The sequence below is a fragment of the Periplaneta americana genome, chromosome 6 (genome assembly GCF_040183065.1).
Source record: "Periplaneta americana isolate PAMFEO1 chromosome 6, P.americana_PAMFEO1_priV1, whole genome shotgun sequence".
Taxonomy (NCBI): domain Eukaryota; kingdom Metazoa; phylum Arthropoda; class Insecta; order Blattodea; family Blattidae; genus Periplaneta; species Periplaneta americana.
In genome coordinates, this window is record NC_091122.1 from 49,560,217 (window position 1) to 49,583,060 (window position 22,844).

Here is a 22,844-nt window from a genome sequence, read left to right on the forward strand (position 1 = left end):
TGGGCAAGCACCCGGTGGCAGTGGTATACACAATATAAACAATACACAATAAAATTACAATACACAATACAATTATATACACAATACAACAAGAATACACAATACAATTTAACACAATAATTACAATTAATAATAATAATAATACATAAAATAACCTAATTAATAAGTGAACCTAATTTTACATTACAACCTACACATGTATAGGCCCTACATAAGTTTCACATTGATACTGATAATAGTATTTCACTTTACTCTCATCTCACTCACAGTACTGGCACTATGACGCATTTCACTGACACTATAGAACACATTTCATTTACACTATAAATTATCACTGATCTGAACTATTCACTGCACTGTAAAACCATAACTTCACTGACTCACCACGCTTCACTGTTACAACAGCTCAAATAAGACAAATATTTACACCCTTATGCATACTTATAAACAGAGCTACACTTAAGCTAAACATTTCTAGTCTAAGGCCCTCTTACACGCTTTTTTTATATAATCTACAATTCAAACCAAGGAAGTAACTCGTCAGGCTAAATAGATACTTGTCACCTTAAAAAATTAAATGTTATATGTCACCTTAATTTTAATTTGCACTTTATACACAACTTTTTAAGTTATTCTTGAATCTCCTTAAGGAAGGACAGCCCTCAAAGACCGCTGCAGGTAGGTCATTCCAATGATTTATAGTTCTATTTAATAATTAGAATTTACCTACATCCGTTTTCTGTTTCCTACATTTGATTTTAAAATCATGATCGTTCCTACCATAGTACGTTGGCTTTTCTAACCGAGCCGTTATGTCTACCCATGCTTTCTGACCTAGATGTGCTCTATACAATGATGTTATTCTAGTTTTCCTACGTCTGTTTTCCATTTAAGTTCTTTTATCGTATCGTTTCCATCTTCTCTTTTACCTTTAACAAATTTAGCTGCCCTATACTGGATTCTTTCTAAGGAATTTATCATTTGCTCGATTTTTCTTGCTTTTCCAGATAAAAAGGATTTTATATGAAGCATTACATAACGTATTTTGTTGGGAAAGCCATTGTCTTAATTCCCAATATGCTCAGTCAATTTAAAATAACAGTGTATTATGATAATAAATTATTAAACATTAATGACGTTACTTATTGTTCACTCTGTATATATGGGTAGTACTTACATAATGCTAAGTAGAATTATTTACTACGAATTGGATATTAGAGAAACATTCCTCGTTCATTCCTGACAAGTCACAATCCTGTACCGTCACAAGCAATTCCGCTCCCAGTCTGGTAATATTCCACTTAAAGAAAAGGCCGCGGGCAAATACTGTACATGACTTGCGGTGATACTTAGGTCACTCCTCACGCTAATGACAGACTTGTCAGTTCTTACTGTCTCAGAGTCAATTTTTAAAACAAAATTTATACAGGTCTCTTCAAGCATTAAAACTTTGAAGACATAATTATGTAAATAATTTACCATAGACAATGCATGGAGGACACTTCACTTTATTATGAGAATCTTGAGAAAGACTAGCCCCAAATCGAGGGAAATAGCATATCTGACGTTAGTGCGACCGTTAATGGAATACGGAACTACATGTTGGGATCCCTATAGAATATATCAGATAAATTCCTTAGAAAGAATCCAGTATAGGGCAGCTAAATTTGTTAAAGATAAAAGAGAAGATGGAAACGATACGATAAAAGAAATTAAATGGGAAACTTTGGAAAACAGATGTAGGAAAACTACAATAACATCATTGTACTGAGCATATCTAGGTCAGAAAGCATGGGTAGACATAAAGGCTCGGTTAGAAAAGCCAACGTACTATGGTAGGAACGATCATGATTTTAAAATCAAATGTAGGAAACAGAAAACGGATGTAGGTAAATTCTCATTTTTAAACAGAACTATAAATGATTGGAATGACCTACCTGCAACGGTCTTTGAGGGCTGTCCTTCCTTAAGGAGATTCAAGAATAACTTAAAAAGTTGTATATAAAGTGCAAATTAAAATTAAGGTGACATTTAACATTTAATTGTTTAAGGTGACAAGTATCTATTTAGCCTGACGAGTTACTCCCTTGGTTTGAATTGTAAATTATTTAAAAATAGCGTGTAAGAGGGCCTTAGACTAGAAATGTTTAGCTTAAATGTAGTTCTATTTATAAGTATGCATAAGAGTGTAATTATTTGACTTATTTGAACTGTTGTATCAGTGAAGCGAGGTGAGTCGGTGAAGTTATGGTTTTACAGTGCGGTGATAATTTATAGCGTCAATGAAATGTGTTCTATAGTGTCAGTGAAATATGTCCTAAAGTGTCAGTGAAATGCGTCATTGTGCCACTACAGTGAGTGAGATGAGAGTAAAGTGAAAGACTATTGAAACTTATGTAGGGCCTATACATATGTAGGTTGTATTGTAAAATTAGGTATTTTATTTATGTTTTATTATTAATTGTAATTATTGTATTAAATTGTATTGTGTATTCTTATTGTATTGTGTATTTTGTTTACCATTTTATTGTGTATTGTTTATATTGTGTATACCACTGCCACCGAGTGCTTGCCCACTTGCAGTGTAAATAAATGCATACATACAAATCTTTTCATACATATGATAAGAACAAAATCAAATTAAACCGACATTTCATTCTTCTCTTCAAATATAATTCATTTTATTTTAGTAAAACCAGATTCATAAGCACCGAATGCAAACAAAATCTGTCCAATAATTACAAGAAATCGTTTTAGGGCTGCATTGATTATGAAGAAGAAGATGCTGATAATTAGAGCCCGGATGTTATGCAAAATGCCTTTTTTTTTAAACTGAGTTTATGCACGAAAGACCTATTAGAGATAAACACGTTTCCACACATTTGGAGACGACAGGCCCAATTTTTATTTTGCCTTTTTTGCCTATTTTAGCTCCCATTGCCCATTTTAAGGTTTAAATGCCTTTTTAAGCCTTTTTACATCGTTATTGTACATTTTCTATATTTTTAATGCATTTAAAATAAACCGTACATAAATTACATCAAAAAAACAAAAAACAACGGTTGTACAAATTAAAAATATATATTCACCTCACACAAATTTTTGCTGAGAATCTTATTCTCCAGCAATACATACGTTTCTAAGAAGTTGTAAACTTTTCTCCCCTACCGATTCCATCTTTTATGTCACTTAACAGAGATGTTTGAACAGTATAACCCTCAGTGCTCAGGTCACTTCGGGGTTTACCAGCGAAAGAAAGGGGAAGCAACTCTCCAGGTTTTGTTATTGTTGTCGCTTGCACGCACAAGTCACGCGTACTTATCCCTTCTCACACCCCTCTTTTTGAGACAATACACAGTCGGTTTCTCCCGATCTGTGAAAGAAAGTAAGACAGTCCTTCTGAAATAAGTTGTTTTAAGTTTGCTCCAATCACTTCAGTAGAAGTAGAAAGATCTTTATGCTCGACCATGCCGAAATGTAGTAATTATACACATGGTAGCAGTCCTTTAATGCATGTCATTACAGTACACCTATTCATTAAAGTTCAGGTTTTCGATTATTCTCGGATATGCAATCGAAAGACAACGAGGGAAACGTCACGGAGGCTGGAAATCCAATACTGTCGCAGAAGGTTATGTTCTGTTACTATAATAATTAGCGTTAATTTAAAATAATATTCAAATAAATTCAATTTGTCATCTCGTTTTTCAATTCTAAATCAATTTCCAGGTTATACATCAAGGTCAATGACATTATTGTTCCTCGGAAAAAAATCAATACTTTCGCGTCTGCGCACATCTCACAGTTTCGAGCTATGAACAAGGTCACTTCCGATCTTCTGTCAGATACAAATAAAATGAATATTTCTGAATAATTTCAAGTTAGAAATTTGGTCGAGCATAAAAAGTCGTATGAAACTTGCCTATGATGTTAATTAAGACGCTCGTATGAAAATTATGAAACTCGCTTGCGCTCGTTTCATAAACAAACATACTTGCGTCTTTATTACTATCATCATAGGCTCGTTGCATAATGTACTATTTTCCACCATGAAAAACGTTCTCTCTGACAGGCAGCTCACTATGACAGTTGACAACTTAAAAAAGCATCTTGGTGTGACATGTAACCAAGGAAAGTGAGTACCGTATGGGATAGTTTATTAAGTATTTGTTTATTTTTTGTCTTTTTCTATGAATAATAAATGCCTATTTCACTGCATATTTTTACTATTTTAGTGCCTATATGCCTGCGTATTTTAACCAAAACAAATGCCTAAACATTCGGGCTCTACAGTGATAATAATAATTATAATCAGTGCATTTTTTCTGGAGAAAAAGGTGATGGAACTCTGTGTATAATAGCCTACTGTATGTTATAGCGGATGGGGAGATGATTATTGTCCAGTTCACGGGAATTTTGTCGTTTTTAACCTCCTTTTCGTCCATCTTTAAGACTCTGAAGACCTAAGAAGAGTTCAATGAAAAATTATGCTTAGGTTAAAAGCTTAATTATTAACTGATCTCGGCCCCTGTGGCGGTTGAATGGCCAGACCTCTGACCTGTAACAATTTTATGGTCTTGCCGGTAGGAACACGTCATTCACGTGGAATCTGAAAGTGTGTGTGGAACTGAACTGAAGGATAAAATGACATACCATAAGGAATACATTTATATTACCGTTTGATATTTGACTTCAATATTTTCCATTTTACGTCCAGCTGAAAATGGGGAGCTATTTCTGCCTCACATTGTACATTTATGGATATGTCATATATATATATATATATATATATATATATATAATATATATATATATATATATATTAATTGTATTAATATAGGTCTATATAAGGAGAAGAATCGAGAGTATGAAATGGGCAGACAGAATAAGAAACGAAGCTGTGTTGGAAAGAGTGGGTGAAGAAAGAATGATGCTGAAACTGATGAGGAAGAGAAAAACAAATTGGTTGGGTCACTGGTTGAGAAGAAACTGTCTACTGAAGGATGCACTGAAAGGAATAGTGAACAAAGAAGAAGATATCAGATAGGCCTAATAGACGACATTAAGATATATGGATCATATACAGAGCCTAACTGGAAGAAAAAAATAGAAAAGATTGAAGAATGCTGTGTTTGCAGTGAAAGACCTGCCCTTTGGCGGAAAACTATGAATGAATGAATCTCGAGTTTTGAACTAATCTGTCTTGTGCTGGTGATAGAATATTGGCTGCCTGTACGATTTCTTTAGGCCCAATCTTCACTCGCAAACAAGTTGTATGTGGTAGCATGTGATTGTGATTGAATAACAAGACAAATCGGAATAAAATCACGCCATTTCTTTCGACATGTTTCAAATAATTTTCACAATTTCACTGTAATTTTATATTATGTTCCTTTGCGTATTAATTATTTTCAAGCATGTTAACTGGAAAATCTAGAAAATGCACCTGTTAAATACATCGATGATATTGAATTTCTACCACTAAACTTTCCATAAAAAGGGTTCCACCCAAAAACGCTACAAAATGCTAAATTGTGACATTGAAAGTGCTATAAAATGTTAAATTTGATTTTTAAAGTGTTAAATTTTTTTATTTTAAGTTACTGAAATTCACCATATCTAATAATAACTATAATACAATTTGCAAGTTCCGACTCAAGTAAAGTGAGGTTATAAATGAAGGGTTCAGAACCATAGTGGGCCAAGCGCCATTTACTAAAACCGTAGAAAACACGGGTTGAAATGAAGTTATCTATAGTAATGTTACAAGAGGTCTGAGATTTGCCGATAAATCCACGAGCGAAGCAGTATGTAATTACTTAATTCCGATCCAGTTTTATGTTCAACTGTGTAAGCAAGTTTTAATCCTGGTTGAGTGTAGGAGAAGGCCTTACGGCCTTAACTCTGCCAGGTTAATAAAGCCATTATTATTATTATTATTATTATTATTATTATTAATTAGGACTATTTCGTGAATAAAATAAAAATACAAATATCATACCTCTAAATTCCCTCACAAAATGTTAATAATAATTGTATATTTATGAATGGCCTACTTAACCTGTTCAGACATTGTGAAGTCGAAATAGATGAATAACGATTACTGCAATAAAGAAAATAATTTAATGTTATTCAGTAATGCCAATTGAAAAAAACTAAATAGGCTACAGGTTTAAAAATGTTAATTACATGTACTGCGCTTTTCTCTTGTTATTATAACATAAATACGTTTTAATTATCTACTGAAATCATAATTTAATTTAAACATTTTATAGTATAATTACAAATAACCTGATTAATACATTAATTAAATGAACAATTGTTATGAAGGGGTGTCATTTTTTTTTAGATACAATGGACATGGAATTAGAAGATGAAGATGTAGGTGTGGAAGTAGGATTTCGCACTTTATTTAGTACAATGGATTCATGCTCATCGATTTACGTGGAAACAATTGGCGACACTGACTAAACAAAAGAACGACCATGCGATAAATTGATAGTGATAAATCGAGCTGCAGAAATTATCGCGAGCGAAGCGAGTGGATTTATCTGGGAAATCTCAGACCTCGAGTGGCATTTATTAGGACTATTTCGTGAATAAAATAAAAATGTAAATAATATATCTCTAAAATTCGATCACAAAATGTTAATAATTGTTTATTAATGAACCTATTCAGACATTGTGAAGTTGAAATACTTGTAGATGAATATCGATTACTGCAATAAATAAATTCGATGTCATTATTCAGTAATGACAATTGCGAAATACAGGTTTAACTATGTTAATTACATGTACTGAACTTTTCTCTTATTATTATAAGATAAATACATTTTCATTATCTGCTGACATCATACTTTAATTTAACGGTAACAGTGGGGACAGCTATATACCAATGGTTATGTATTTACAGCGAGACATGTTGCTACACAGTGAAGCCATCTCTGTATAGATAGGCCTAATTAAAACACGAATTTTATTACGCCATACGGAAGGCAGTTAGGTGAAAAGACCTTATTATTACTATGCAAGGTCATTGGGTTTGGTATGCGATGATATTACATAAATTTGAACATCTGACTTTCTATTAATTGTTTCATTTCATTCACAAAATACAAATTTTATAGGCTACTTATAGGTTATGTTACCTGTGGGAGCAGGACCAATGTCAGCTGTATCTTATTTCGACCGTTACAATCAGTGCTACACGAAAGCATTTTTTATAGCTCGACAAACGCATTCTCGCTGTAGTGTGTAACGGAACTAAACTTGCATCTACACAGTTCAATATTCCAATCGCGTATGCGTGCAATCTGGGAAGAATATTGAAAGAATCAAGTTTAAAAGGTACGTTCAATTAAGATGCATGAAGATTGCGCCGTTTTGAACGTCGTCTTCACTGCGTAATTAAATTAATATTAAATATCAATCTTGCATTCATTGCTTTAAAGTTGAAAGAAAAGTTTAACCGTGTAGTTGCATCTTAATGTATTCATGATCATCAATTCACGGGGAAACAGTTGGTGACAACGACTAAACAAAAGAACGACCATGCGATAAATTGATAGCGATAAATCTAGCTGCAAAAATGATCGCAAAGTCTGACTGTGATTGGTTGAAATTCAAAATTTCATTACACTTCATTGGTCGAAAATGGAATGATGTCATATAAACGAAATAGTCACCATAATTCAGTGGAAACATATAGCAAGTAATACAGGGACATCATTTTATTTTTACTTCAATTTTTATTGTACCTGAGTTTTTTAATGTACTTCACTCCCACCCCTTCAACCGAACTCCACACAGATCCAAGACCGCATATACAGTTATAGTAGCCACAGTACATTCCAAAAATATGTTCACATTTTCCAATGACGAAAGCGCTTTCAATATTGAATCATTTTCGCACAGATACTGTCTTCCATTTGCTTACGTCGTATCCCGGTTTCCCCAACCAGCTTTTATTCGCCAGCTAGTGGCTGGGCTGTTTTAGCTCTTTTCTGAGAACATTAATTTCTGTTAGGAATTGGACGTCTACGGTAATATTATACAACTATTTAAAATAACTTAAATAAAAGGGCTTCGTTAAGTAATTAACTGTCACGTGATTTCCCTCCTTTCTACGACCTTACGACATAACCACTTGGACGGACAGTAGATAGTATGTCTGAGTGATTTTATCTTTTCGGATCGGGCAGAAGTGAAGATTGAATTTACAGTAGGCCTACGTACTCTTTCATAGAGTAGGTACAGAATTATTTCAACATGAGTTACTAATACGAAGAACAAAACTGGTAATTGGAATTAAGTACAATAGTCTACAGTGGGATAATATGCACATTAGAACTGAAGCCTGTATCGAAATGAATATCCATATCATGATTAATTATTTTTCAATTTAACTTCATTCTCTATATTGTACGCTAATGTGCTGTAGACAGTATAATATAACTTACACTGCATAATGAATACGTCCACATGGACAGTTCAGTTCGTGAGTAAAAACACTCATTGTTAATACTGTACTGTATCTTGATTAAACAAAAACCTAATGAAAATGATTAAACTCAAAAGCGCAATATTTCATAGTTTACGTAAATGGATGAACTATTTTTATTCCCTCCTATACCTAGTAAAGTGATTTGTTTGTATATTACGCCAGTATCATCGAACTCCAGTCGTGGAAGGGGTAGCAAACGGCGTTGATCCAGAGGTATAGGCAAGTTAATATTAAAAATGTTAGTAAAAATAAAATGATGTCCCTGTATAAAGTATACACATTAAAACTAAATGATATGCCAATCTTCATTAAACTATGGTATTCACTTAACTTTAGCCCTTGCTTTCTCCGTTTTTAATAAATGGCGCTTGGCCCACTATAGCTCTGAACCAATGAAATCCATACCTTTTATTGCTGATCAGAAGGCGATCTATAAAAGAAATTCTGGTGTCACAGGAACCCTTTGAAAACTCTTCTCACACAATAATCACAGTAACACGAACTGTCACAAGAACCTCAAATAAGTATAACTAAGAAACGTAAACACAACATGAACTTGCGGTATTTATGTATTCGTAATGCTTGTAACTAAAAACGGGAATGCTCACAGAGACTTCCTTCTCTGCCACTTATTCTAAATGACAGGTAGTTTTCGATATGAATGTTCCCAATACCCTTCTCGGTGCACGCTTGCGAATGATAAAGATGAGGCTCGGGGAGGTGGAGGGAAACATCGCGGTGACCCCAAGGTCCTCTTGTTTGTGACGTAGCCATGGGAATTGCGTAACATCATCAAGTGGTTAGTTACTTTACATAGTGATCAGATTATAGCATTACATAATACAAAAACAGCTTAGTTCACATTCAAGAAAGAACCTCGGGGGAAGAACTCATCCACTATTATCAGGAGACGGAGCCATGTTGCCATATCGTAATCAAAACAAACGTAATAAAGTTCTGACCTTTTGACCCGAAGCAACTAAGTAAGATATTTACAAATAATTAAGCCAAAACAAAAGATGCCAATGTTTTTATACAGTCGGCATAGCTACCAGAAACTTCCACACTTATCTTCTTTCTTCAGATTTCCAGAATCTCAACTAGCAGAATAAAAATAAACGATGTCATATGAATGACATATATGCTCATACATTTTTGTCAGTAATTAAGGAAATAGTGATTTACGAGATTGTTTAAAATAAATCACACGCAATCGCTATCTTCTATAACAAAGAAGTCCACACCTGTGGAGTAACGGTCAGCGCGTCTGGCTGCGAAACCAGGTGGCCCGAGTTCGAATCCCGGTCGGGGCAAGTTAAGGCTGGTTCACAATAAACCGGAAACGAGAATCGGAACGAAAACGAAAACGTTAAAATTGTTAAATGTGTACATTTAAATGTGAGCATTCACAATTAACGAAAAGCTTGCCGGAGCCCGGGATCGGGAACGGAGAGTTAGCCAAGTTTCAACTTTGGCGTTCACGTTTCCGATCACAGCCCACTAGATTCATTCTATTGCCATCTAAAAGCTATTTTGTCGTCGTATATTTTGTAGCAAGAAGACCGTGACATAACCTATGCATTATTTTGTTCTGTGCTGTGCATCATGGAGCAAGTTTTATTTGATGAGATTCTAATATTGAGTGTTGAGGAAAATCCTGACGTTTACGATAAACGGCGCGCCTCGTATAAAGATGAGAAAATGAAGGAGAATACGTGGCTTTCAATAGCTGAATCTTTGAACACCGATCATAAGTGAATCAGATTTTATTACTGTATTGGTTGTATTACACACTACATATTCATGCTTCAATTCAATAACTACTGTTGTGTTCATTTTTGTTCTATTACAAATGTTTCTTCTCTAATTATTTTACTTAAAATAGGTTGTGATAATAAAGATGCATGGGCATATTTATAGTACCGTACCTAATGAAATGTTTCAGTTGAAATTTCGAAGTTGGTTAACCTGTGTTTATGTTGGCTGCTTTGTACTGATGAGAGAACGCCATTGGTCAATTATACACAAATAACATCAGAATGCGTAATATCGACTTTACATATCATTATTGACATGTATATCGATATGCATAGTCGTCTACGTTCTCGGTTGATTGTGAATCAAAAATTTTCATATTCACGTCCTCTGCTTCTCGTTTTCATTCTGGTTCTTGTTCCCGGTTTATTGTGAACCAGCCTTTACCTGGTTGAGGTTTTTTCCGGAGTTTTACCTCAACCCAATACGAGCAAATGCTGGGTAACTTTCGGTGCTGGACTCCGGACTCATCTCACCGGCATTATCACCTTCATTTCATTCAGACGCTAAATAACCTAGATGTTGATACAGCGTCGTAAAATAACCCAATAAAAATATAAGAAAGAAACTTCATTAGCATACACGGCGGTGCAGAAAAATTAACTAAACCCGTGCATTTATGCTACTTCTTGCTGTCTCTCTGAAGCAGACGACTTTGTATGAATTTTCTGAAGTATTACCACAGTCTAGTATATACAAGCACGAAGCTTGAGTTGTGAGGGCGCTAGGAACAATAGACTGTGCCGGTACTATTTCGCATTGTCTGTAATGAGGCGATAGTAGCGATCCTAGTGGTTAGCAACTATTTATGGATGCATATTTACTACGTATTGAGCTTCGTGATTGTATATGGGCTATTCCATCTCAAATCGACCGAAATATAGAGAAAACTGACCTCGCAATTTTTAAATACAATGAAACTTTTTCTGTCCGTAGACAACTATGACACAATGCTTTGTGCAAAGTTTGAGGCATCAGAACTTCATAGTGTTTAAATTAAAAATATTTTAATTTATAGTATTTTCATAAAATTAGCAACTTTAAAGTGTTGTAGCTCCGAAACCCTTTCACCCAATGATCAAAATCGTGGTTTATTTTGATGCTGAAAAGTTAAAGTTTATATTGACATGTAAACAGTTTTTCTTACTTTTTATGGAAATGGAGAAGTTTAGATTTTTCTTAATTAAGACACCTTTGACCACGAAAAAAATATTTTTAAAATATAGCCTGTGGTTGGATTCCTCATTGAAAGTACAAATAAACACATTTTTACTGGTGCACCGTTGATAAGAAAGTATTGAAAAATCAAATAAAGAAAATAAATAGTACGCGCGTGAGCTAACCAGCTGACTGTGAGGCGGGAGCTAGCCGAGGGATGAAAGCTCACGAGACATAAATACGTGATGTTTCGTCTAGTAGCGCATAGCTGGGCTAGCTTTATCACAGGTTTTCATAAACACAGGAGTAAAATGACGCCCACCATTCGCTTATCTTCATCTCTCGGCCGCAATGGCTGGTGTGTTGCGCCTTTCAAGTCTAGACGTGTGAAAATAATTTATTTAATACCCTCGAAACTTATTGCCGTGACACTAAGCAAACAATGCCGAATCCCTCTTAATAATGCAAGGTTTTTTCTCAATATTTTTTTACATTTTTACAAATGGGCAAAAAGCCTAAAAGTAAGTAAAATCAGATTATCTGCCTCTCTGTATACAATAAAAATAAGGATTACTTCTTAAAATAACCTACCAAATGTCAGCTTCAAAATGAGCTCTCGTTCAATGTTCTGCAGTAAATGGTTCCAGAGTTCTCAGCGCTGAAAGAGGCTTGTTTTTCTAAAATACGCTAAATTTGTCGCTCAACAATACGAAAACCGTTTGACTTTCGATAGTATATTTTTGCAAATGCACTCTCCTCAGCACCTTGCATAAATAGGGAAAAAATTAGAGTATAAAAAATGCGAGGTTTTTACTGATCGATTTCATATGGAATAGCCCATATACTAGACTGTGGTAATACCATGTACAGTAAAGCGTCTCGTTTAGGCACAGTGAAAACGTACACAAAGTGCAGGTAACGTGTGAGGGTAGGATGAGTCGTACGATAAACACGAGGGATGCACAAGGTTTTAGTTACATTTATGACGGAGCATTAATTGAAATTATATTTTCCAAAACACACAAAACAAAAGAACACAAATTGCATAACGTTATCATATACACAGTTTAACAAACAAGCAATTGTAACGTTGAAATAATTCAATATAACAAACAAATTTTGCTACTTACATGACGTTGCTTTCAAGCAGCATTTTTACTATCATGAATTTCATTCTCTGTATGACTAACATATCACCGTCTTCTGTGGCCGAATTAACAAAACTACTGTATATTGGTCTGTATTGTAGCTGTACCTAAATAAATTGAACTTTGAGAAGGGATAATTATGTTTAGGAAATAGTGTTGTCACTTCAGATCAATATACTGTAGTTTTGTTAATTCGGCCACAGAAGACGGTGATATTATGTTAGTCATACAGAAAATGAAATTCATGACCGTAAAAAATGCTGCTTGAAAGCAACATCGTACATTCATTCGTAGACGCCACACATTCCAAAATTTGTCATACAATTTTTCTTAATGTAAACCGTTAAGTCCGAAACTGGGTTTTCAGCACAACGTAAAATACAAATGGAAGATACAACATCCAAGAAAAAGATGGGTGAAGTTAAGTCAAGACCTAATCTACGATAGTTTGATGACAGTTCCACACAAACTAATACGTGTAATGAATGAATGAATGAATGTGGGAAGTGGGATAAGAAACATATGAAAGGTACTGTCATTGCAAGTTATCTTGAACCTTACATCCCCTAAGTCTGTCTTTGGAACTGCTCGGTACGGCGTGTACTCATCAACGTAACGACACGGCAAGGATGCCCCTCCCTCGGGTGACGTGACTCTTTTCAGAAAACGTTGGTTCTTTTACCTTACGGCTCTCAATTGTATAAGAACTTGGTTCAATACAGACATCATCTTCTCTCGATACTCCGGTTTTGAGAGGAGAACATAGTTTCGTAGCAAGCTTTAATTAACCTGTAATGAGTAAGTATTTAAATATAATCGTGTGTACACTCCTCTCTCATCCGGGCTGGGGACCGGCAATGGAGGAGTTACTACGGCTACTTCTATACATTATATAGGCCTGCATGACTTACACCTTCAGCTAATATGTGCATATTCTTATAACAATATTTTACAGGCTTATTATTTGAATTTACATTAATTTACAATTATACACAATCCATATCCCTATCATTGCTGCCATCATCTCTTGTTCCAAAATTAATTATTTCGCCAATGGCATCATCCATTCGGAATTATCTTCTTAATCGTAGGTACTACTTTCTGAACACGATAGAATTCTTCGATTGTATCCCGAATAACATGTTGATCGAAGTCGTCCACTTCAACTTTACACAAGTCTGATTCTGGAATGAAATAATATGTTTAGTAGAACTATAAGAAAAAAAAACTTGCAACAGTAATTCATTATGTCGCTCTCAATACACACATTATTGTACATAACTATTATAGCAATAATTTCTAAACATTACATACTTATTCTTTCCCGGAGTAGTGTGAGGTTCATTCGGTTGTAATTCAATATTATTTTTAATTCTCTTCACGGAACTAATACTTTTGCCAGAGTATTTAGCCGCTCTCTCATATCCTTAGCAAGAGGTTCCAGCAACTATTTGTTTAATTTTTCCTCCTCGCAACGCTTAATTTTATTATATTTGCGATAATTTCTCTTTCTCGGCTATGGATAACAGCGTGTGATTTCACCATAATTACTACCCTGTGGTTGCTGCTCCATGGTAACACTACTGATACGCAGTGAAGGAAATAGTACTATGTTTCTTGACAAGAGATTATGCTGCGGAGCATGCGCAAACAACTCACTTGGCTCCACCCGCGTTACGCGCTTCCTTCCCTCTGCCCCTGCTCAGAAGGTTCAAGATAACTTGCAATAACAGTACAGTCTTAGAAAAAAGTTTTTCGCACAGATACAGCTCATGCATTTTGTCAAGACACTCCCTCACTCTTCCTACAGAGCTGCGCACGAGATCGGATGAGTCTACTTACGAATTATAGGGGAATGGGTTAGTTTTTGCCTTGAATTCGATAGACACACGCCCGACCTTCCCTTCTTACTCCTACCCCCTCCACGGAAACGTTGTTCCCCTACTGCGCATCGCGAGTCTCTTGACAAAATGCATGAGCTGTACTATGTTAAGTCCCAGAAAGGAGGCACTGCGCATGATCAGACATACAACGAAACAAAACTAATTTTATTACCTCAACTAGTCCTTCTCTTGTGAACCAGGTCGCTCGTCCTCTGAGCATGCGCACTGTTTCCTTTCTGGGACTTTACAAAGTATCTGTGAGACAAAACTTTTTTCTAAGACTGTACGCGAAAAGTGTTCATTTTTTGTGATGATCGTCGTCGCGAATGTATGTTTGTTAAGCGATCGGTGACTGCGATGTAATTACTGATAATGGATACATTCCTAATCAAGAAAAATGTCCAAAATAAAACTATAATGAACAGAAATAGAATTATACAGCTGTAGAAGTACTCATCATCGCTGCAAAGATCAACGAAGGATGAAAGAAAGCAGTGAAAGAGAAAGGGAAAGGTTAGCGTAGTCATGTCAACTGATGCCCATAGGAGCAAGCGCGCGCTTTAGAGCTCAGGAGAGCCTGAGCGCTTTACAGCGGAAAGGAAAGAGACAGACGAAAGAGGTGGTATATACCACTTGATCACAGTCTATTATATAGTCATGAAGCTCAATACGTAGTAAATATGCATCCATAGATAGTTGCTAACCACTAGAATCGCTACTATCGTCTCATTACAGACAATGCGAAATAGTACCTGCACAGTCTATTGTTCCTAAGTCCTCACAACTCAAGCTTCGTGACTGTATATACTAGACTGTGGCTTGATCGAGCTATATTCAGGGATGGCCAGTACTGATTCAATGGATAAAGGGAAGAGAACTTATTAAAACTGTATCCATGTTAATTTTCAGATTTGTCTGAGAAGTATAAGTGCATTATAAGAATGTAAGTTTCAATTATAATGCTCATTTTTCACGAGTTCCCTTTTTATTCAAAAGCAATTTTACAGAAAGGTGAAATTTTCAGATATGTTTATTTAGTAGCCTTACAGGTACTGAAACAATGTTTTCGTAAATCTAATATATCGTAAATATGTATTACTGAAGATAAGTACTGAAAATTTTGAAAATATTCGCATGGAAAATGTTTGTAAGATAATGAATTAACAAAGGAACTACTGTTACATCATAAACAAAGATATGAGGCTATCAAATGCAAAACTCGCTTTATCCAGGTAAAGTGTTTTGTCAGAAAACAGGAAAAACCGTTATGGATATGGACAGTTTTGCATTTGATAGTAGTTTCCTGAGCTCTATGGAAGAGGAATTAGACAAGATTTGCACAAACCGACTATATCAGTAGATAGAGAGCTGCAAAAAGTACAACATCCCATATGTAACTCATTTTTTTATTTATTTTTTTTATTTTGGATAAGGCGAGCTTTGCACTTGATAGCCTCATGTGTGCCCATGTGTTGTAAAAACGTCAGCTCTATAGCTTCAGCAGATTTCAAGAAATTATTTGATATTCTGATAGGACGTTGCGCACCAATATCACCTTAAAAGCATAATGCAATAAAAGTTTTGTTATGTAATATTAGTGACAACTGAAACGTATACCTAGGTAACTTTGCTTTGCACTGTAATATTGTTTTGATTAGTTTATTGGTTACTTTTATAAGGCTAAAGATACCATCAATATCAATTCCAACTTACCATGTCATACTTAATCTGTTTCTTTGGGATATCACTTTCTTTATTAATGATGTTTCATTCACTTAATATAGTATCGTTTTTCTACTACGAAATGTATGTGAATATTCCTTCTTAACTCTTTATTATGTTATTAACTGCAATATTAAAAAACTGGTGTTAGTACTTTGTCTTATAGACAATATACTGTATATAATATCAAACACCAAATAGCCATATAAAATAACAATATAAAATTTCACGTTCCGTTTGAAGTTTGTTTACCACTGTTTTCTTAATTCAACAGGCTGCTTATTCATACTCCTTCCATGCCCGCGCACGACGTCAAGGTCAGAAAAATGAGCTTCCTTTGACATCACTGGGTTAGAGCGTTAAGGGTAGTAGTTTTCAACAATCGTAGGTTAAACCAGCGTTTCTCAAACTATGGTCCGCGGACCACCTGTGGTCCTCGAGTTCTGCCCTTGTGGTCCTTCAAAAAAGACAGAAGAAAAAATAAAATTCAAACTAATTGCGTATCACACTATAGCTGAAAACCTGAGTTTGGAAATGACACATGGCAATCGCCTTTCACTTGTTCTCCCACTACTAATATTTTACGAAATTTCTCACTCTACCCATCTATCCACTTCCCATTCTACTCTCAACAACAAAAGAGGGATTTAAAGCACTATGAACGTGGCGTTTCTCTCCATCTTTTCCCTGTATATCTGGCGCCGAGCCTCTAATCCAGCCAAGGACCAACCGAATTCATAACAGAGGACCAAAGTACCGAACCTTTTCAGGTATTGATGACTTTCTTAATAGTTTTGCAGACACCAAGTCTGCACATTGAAATGGGTACGTACTGTACGTCGTACACCAATAACAGAACGTCCCAAATTGAATCTTTACTTGTTCAAAATCGGGCATGTTTCAGCATTAATTTTTTTATTTGTTTTTCCAGATGAGGATATAAGAAATTTTAGACTCCGCCTATTTTAAAATCTGACAGGTTTACTTTTTACACTTGCGTGTTTTGTCTGTAAGTGCCGTTTCAATTTTGCGGCTTTCATACACTCGTTTAAAGCACTTCGTAACAAACAACGCACCGAGATTCTGGTTCACCCTCACTGCCACACCAAGTAAATCCAAGTTCCAAATAACTCTTATCATATGTACGAAAGCATTTTTTCTTTGAATAACTACAACGAGGACTAGATATTTATTTAATGGCACTATAATCAATATATTTCTTCACACACAGCTTCTGAACTATTAGCACTGCCTAAATGAAGCGTATCATCATGTTCCTTTCTTTTCAAAGATCCGGATCGAAGCCAGTTTTCCATTATTTATAATGGGCACTATTTAACAGAGACATGGACTACTACTAGCGTATACCACATAAGAAGGATTTCAAACAACTAACTGCTAACAGGCAAGCGATGAATCAACAATGCACGGAATTAGTTGTAAGTTACTTACGATTGGCTACAAAAAAATATAAATATAAAAGTATTATAATTAATTAATTCTATTTTAAAATATAAGTATACTGGTATAAAATATGCTACAAAAATTATAAATTTGCTTTCGAAGGGAACAAGAGTAAGGTGGTCCGCGGAACTGTTCCGACTTAAAAAAGTGGTCCCCACTTCAAAAAATTTTGAGAAACACTGGGTTAAGCAATTTCCATGCCTATAATATGATATTATTTTCCATTTTGAATCTTGCGTACACCACTTTTAACAATTGAATATAATTAATTGATGAACTAGTGGACTTACTCGTGTTAAATATGTAATATTTGTCCGGCTTACAGCTGTTTCAGTGCTTCACGCACCGCTAGTAGGCTCTGATGATGGTGCGTGAAGCAATGTAACAGCTGTAAGCCGGACAAATATTACATATTTAACACGAGTAAGTCCACTAGTTCATCAATTAATTATATTATTTTCCTTAAAATATGTAATGATTTTTTAGAAATTGCAGTTAAAGAGTTACCTCGGACTTTTGTCCAGAGTCCTGCCCCCTCCCCATCCCCCAAAATTCAAAGAAGTCGGCACCTATGAACAATTTCCTTTACTGAAAATCGGAACGGAACCACTGGACATGTAACAGCACAAGTCACTATTACTCCTCAGTTGGAATATAAACGGAAATTCCCAAGGCCTGACATTGAATTCTTTTCGGAGCACTCGTCTACGTGCAGTAACGCTATTACATAACACTGATGATAATAAGCTGCAAACGTGTCGACAAGAACAACGTAATCGGTATCATGCAACACAGCGATCAATTCCGCAAAAGAACAAGCAATTAGAGGGAAAATTAGTGACACGAAGGTAACACACACTTTCGGACTAACAGTTTTACGCGTTTCACAGCATTCAGTTCGTTATATTAATGACATTAGGCCTACTCTTTACAGTTTAATATTTTCTTGAACTACCGCTTATAAGTAGACATTGGATTTTAAGCTGAAATGAAATGAAATGATTAGCCTAAAAATGTCCCGTTTAGGCCAAAGGCCTCCTCCTATAGAGGGGGAGCTCTATTTGTCTCACGCGGTGAGCTACTCCGCGTAAGAGATGTTTGCTGCTTCGAATTATTCACTTGATTCACATTCTACACTATTTTGATATTGTTCACTTATCTTGTTTCTGTCGCACTGGTTTTAGTCGCTGTTCATTTGTCTTTTTAGGTTTTTCCAGTCTTCCCTATTTCTTGCTCTGCTTGACCAATGGCTTCCTGCACGTTCACTGAAGAGGTCGGCCCATCTTCTTCTTGGTCTTCCGTGTGATCTCTTCCCAATGCGGGGGTCCCATAGTGTGACTTTCTGCGTCCATCTTCCGTCTCTAAGTCTTGCAACATGGCCTCCCCACTTCCATTTGGTGTTGGTGGATTGCAGTGCTGGATCTTTAATTGCTGACATCTTTTGTAGCACTTCATTTGGAACTCTGTCCCTCAGTGATAAGCCTAGTATCCTTCTCAGCATCTTTCTTTGGCATATTTGGAGATTGTTACGGAGTTTGGCAGTGAGAGACCATGTCTGACACCCGTATAACAGTAGCCTACAGGAGTTACGCAGGTCTGCAATATTTCTATTCTCAGTTTCTTGCTGAGTGTTTTCTCCAGTATGATGAACTTGAGAGTCCAGAATGCCTTCCACGCGAGAGAAATCCTTCGTTTTATTTCCTTCTCTGCCTTCTGGTGAAAGGACACTAGCTGTCCTAGGTATACGTATTCAGACACGTATTGCAGTTCTGAACCATCAATTATTATGGGTGACTCCGGCCCGTTTGACATTACTTGTGTCTTGGTCATATTCATCAGGAGGCCTGCTGATCTGCTGGCGTCGCGTAATTCTTGGAGCATTGACTGCAGTTCTCTGGGTGATTTGGGGAACAATGCGACGTCATCAGCGAATCTAAATGCTTATTTTTATACAGGGTGAACCGTAAGTAATGTCATTAATTTCAAGGGTTATTCTTTTAAATATTTTAAACAAAAAAGTTTCATACAATTTTGCTCGGTTTTGCTTCCTTTTCGAGATAAAAATTGTTTTATATGAAACATTTCAGGGCGTGTTTTGGGAAAGCCATTTATTTAATTCCCAATATGCTCAGTCAGTTTAAGAGAGCAATGTATTATGATAATAAATTATTGAAATAATTTTAGTTTTGTCCTTTTAAATGTGCAGAAATTTTATCTGAACAAAAAATGTAACATCGTAAAATTCTTTTGTGCGAGATCGTGCGTATTTGCTTGCTTTCCGCACACAACCAATACGCGGTAAGTGTGAAATACCACATTCAGTATTCCCAACGTAACACACATAACAATTTCCCTATTCTTACCGCTTAAGCGTCATATTCATTTTACTGCTTTAGGCTTTTAACATATTATTTTTAAAGACGTTCAATATAGTAATAATTATAAATTGGAAACTTACCACTGCAATTTCACCTAAATTGCACTGTTAATTATTGTTTTCAAATATTTGCAAAAATTAAGTAGACTCTACAACACCACAAAAGTTACTGCATTTGTAATGCAAGTAATATTAAGGAAGCCGTGAAAAAATCAACAAGATTCCAGACTCATCATAGACTGGGGGGGGGGGGGGAAAGACAGACGTATATCACGGCCTGCTGGAGTATAGTAAACACAGAAAACATTTTATAGGAACAATGTTGAAGATAGATATATTTGTTTTCCAAAGTTGCCGTCATTGAACAGAAACCAAGATGGAGATTTCATTGCAACTAATTAGAAATTCCTCTTTCAGGTATGTAATAAACGATCTTCGCACAAAATAATGTACGATACACGAGCGGTATGTTTGTTTTCATGTTCTCGGAAATTAAAAAAGCTCTTTCAATCTTTTCCTCGAACATGAAAACGAAAACATACCGCTCTTGTAACGCATATTACTATTACAGAACGAAAAGTTACATTTGTTCGGATCAAATATCTGCACATTTAAAGGACAAACCTAACATTCTTTCAATCATTTATTATTTATCACTATATATTGCTCTCTTAAATTGACTGAGCATATTGGGAATTAATTCAATGTCTTTCCCAAAATACGCTATGAAATGTTTCATATAAAACAATTTTTATCTCGAAAAGGAACAAAAACGAGCAAAATTGTAAACGTTTTTGTTTGAAACACCTCAAAGAATTAATGATATTACTTACAGTTCACCCTATAGGCATAAACTAAAACTAGTTAAATATTTTCACATTTTATACAAAATATGAACGTTTGGAAGGAATTTTATGGTTCTTAAAAATGCCTGTTGACCCATTTTTACCTATATAAGGTTTTAGTTCTAAAAATGCCTATTTCTATTTTGTTAATACCGTATGTGTTTGCATAATTTAGACCGGTAAACAAATTCCACTCATTAAATATTTTCGTAATGAAGGGAACTGAACATCCTTAATAAATTGATAGCGATATTAATTTTAGTTTTAATTTTTAAATGTAGTCTGAAAAATAACATAAATACAAAGTTATTTTGTGTTGTCAGGTTACTGTTGTCAAAAATGAAACCAATTTTTTAGTCTTAAAATAAGATGTCAAGGGATTGTTGATGTTGCTTTTGCAAATGTCTGTTTGCCAATCCTGGTTTAATGTCTGCCGTAATATTAATTTTACTTCTATATTATTGGTTCTTCAAGAAGACTAAAGCAGAACATATATACACTATAATACTGCTAAATAATTTATGTTGATGTAAATGTATACTAAAATTTATTTCAATTGTGTCACTGAGCTGCAGAAAATCCACATGAGCACACACAAAACATATTATTTTCTTTGGAAAACGTATTATGTGTCTTTCACGTGTTAAATTTTAAGTTACCTTGTTAACATGTTTCGGCCTGCTATTGGCCATCATCAGAACTGGTTGTTGTTGGTCTTGGCGCCTTTTGTTTCCTGTGGGGGTGTGTTTGTGCAGTGTAATGTTAAGTCAGAGCGTGTTCTGAAATTGAGTTGTGTGTTGAGAATTTCATTAGGATGTGTTTTTATGTGTTTGTATATTTTGTACTGTTCTAGTGAAATTCTAATGAAATTCTCAACACCCAACTCAATTTTAGAACACACACACTCTTTGACTCCACATTACGCTACACAAACACACCTCCGCAGGAAACAAAACAAAAGGCGCCAAGACCAGCAAAAACTAGTTCTGATGACGGCCAATAGCAGGCCGAAACATGTTAACAAGGTAACATAAAATTTAACACGTTTTCCAAAGTGATATAGTGTTAAAAGTTGAGTAAACAAGATGTATAATGAAGACATTATTTTCATTCAGAGCTAAACATTCCTTTGTGCAACCGTTTCGACAATTATTGTAATATTACTGCGGTTATCTTAATAATGAATACAGTTTGAGAATTTACATGCTTCATTTTATAAAACCAGTAACTGGAAATTAAAATGCTGAAAATAACAGTCACACACAATAGGACCCATACGGAACAGATAAAAGCAGAATATAACGTGCCGAATTCACTCGTCTAGTTCACAGTTTCACAAACCACGCCACACGTCAACGACGTAACACTACAGATTAACTTGCTTCCTGGTTTAACACCAGATATAGTAGCAGACGGAATTGGCGATTCCATCAGTGGTGGCTGATTGACTGAGGCAAGTGAGGCCGGGCCTCAGTCACTTGGCTTAACTGAAATCAAATTTTGTGTTTTTATATAATGTATTAGTTATTTGAATGAAGCAGATATCGCTGTAGAAACATTTGAAAACTTTGTGATGTATTTAGATCTGTTTTGCAGTAAAATTTGTTCCTGAGGCCAGGATCGCTCGTGCCGGGTCTGGCTTCTGGATTTCTTGTCTTTTCGCGGGCTTTGAGTTTGCGCTTAAAACGTTTTAGCTGAGGCACAATTCGTCCGGCCTCGTGGCCTGGCCAGGTTTCACTCCTCACATCCATGGGCCGGCCTCAAGGGTAGAGTGGGATGTGAATAGCAATGGTGACTTGTCTTCCTAAATAGGCCATAAATAACAAAAATTCCAGCTCTTTGGCTGGCAAAGACCCACACTATTCTCTTCCCTTATATATTAGTTTCTTACTTAAGCGAGGGTGTTGTACTATTGTACTTCTTAGTACA

At 35.4% G+C, this 22,844-nt stretch overlaps 1 protein-coding gene across 7 annotated transcripts in view; it reads right to left on the reverse strand.

Annotated features, from left to right (window-relative positions):
* Positions 1-22,844, reverse strand: part of cyc (basic helix-loop-helix ARNT-like protein cyc) — a 542,159-nt gene that overhangs the window by 498,759 nt on the left and 20,556 nt on the right. The window contains exon 1 of one of the 7 annotated variants that reach the window (XM_069828070.1): positions 8,909-9,204. The exons of the other annotated variants lie outside the window; for them this stretch is intronic. The gene's annotated coding sequence lies outside the window, so the exon portion shown is untranslated. Of the gene's footprint in view, positions 1-8,908; positions 9,205-22,844 lie in introns of those variants that run through there. 7 annotated transcript variants of the gene reach the window in all.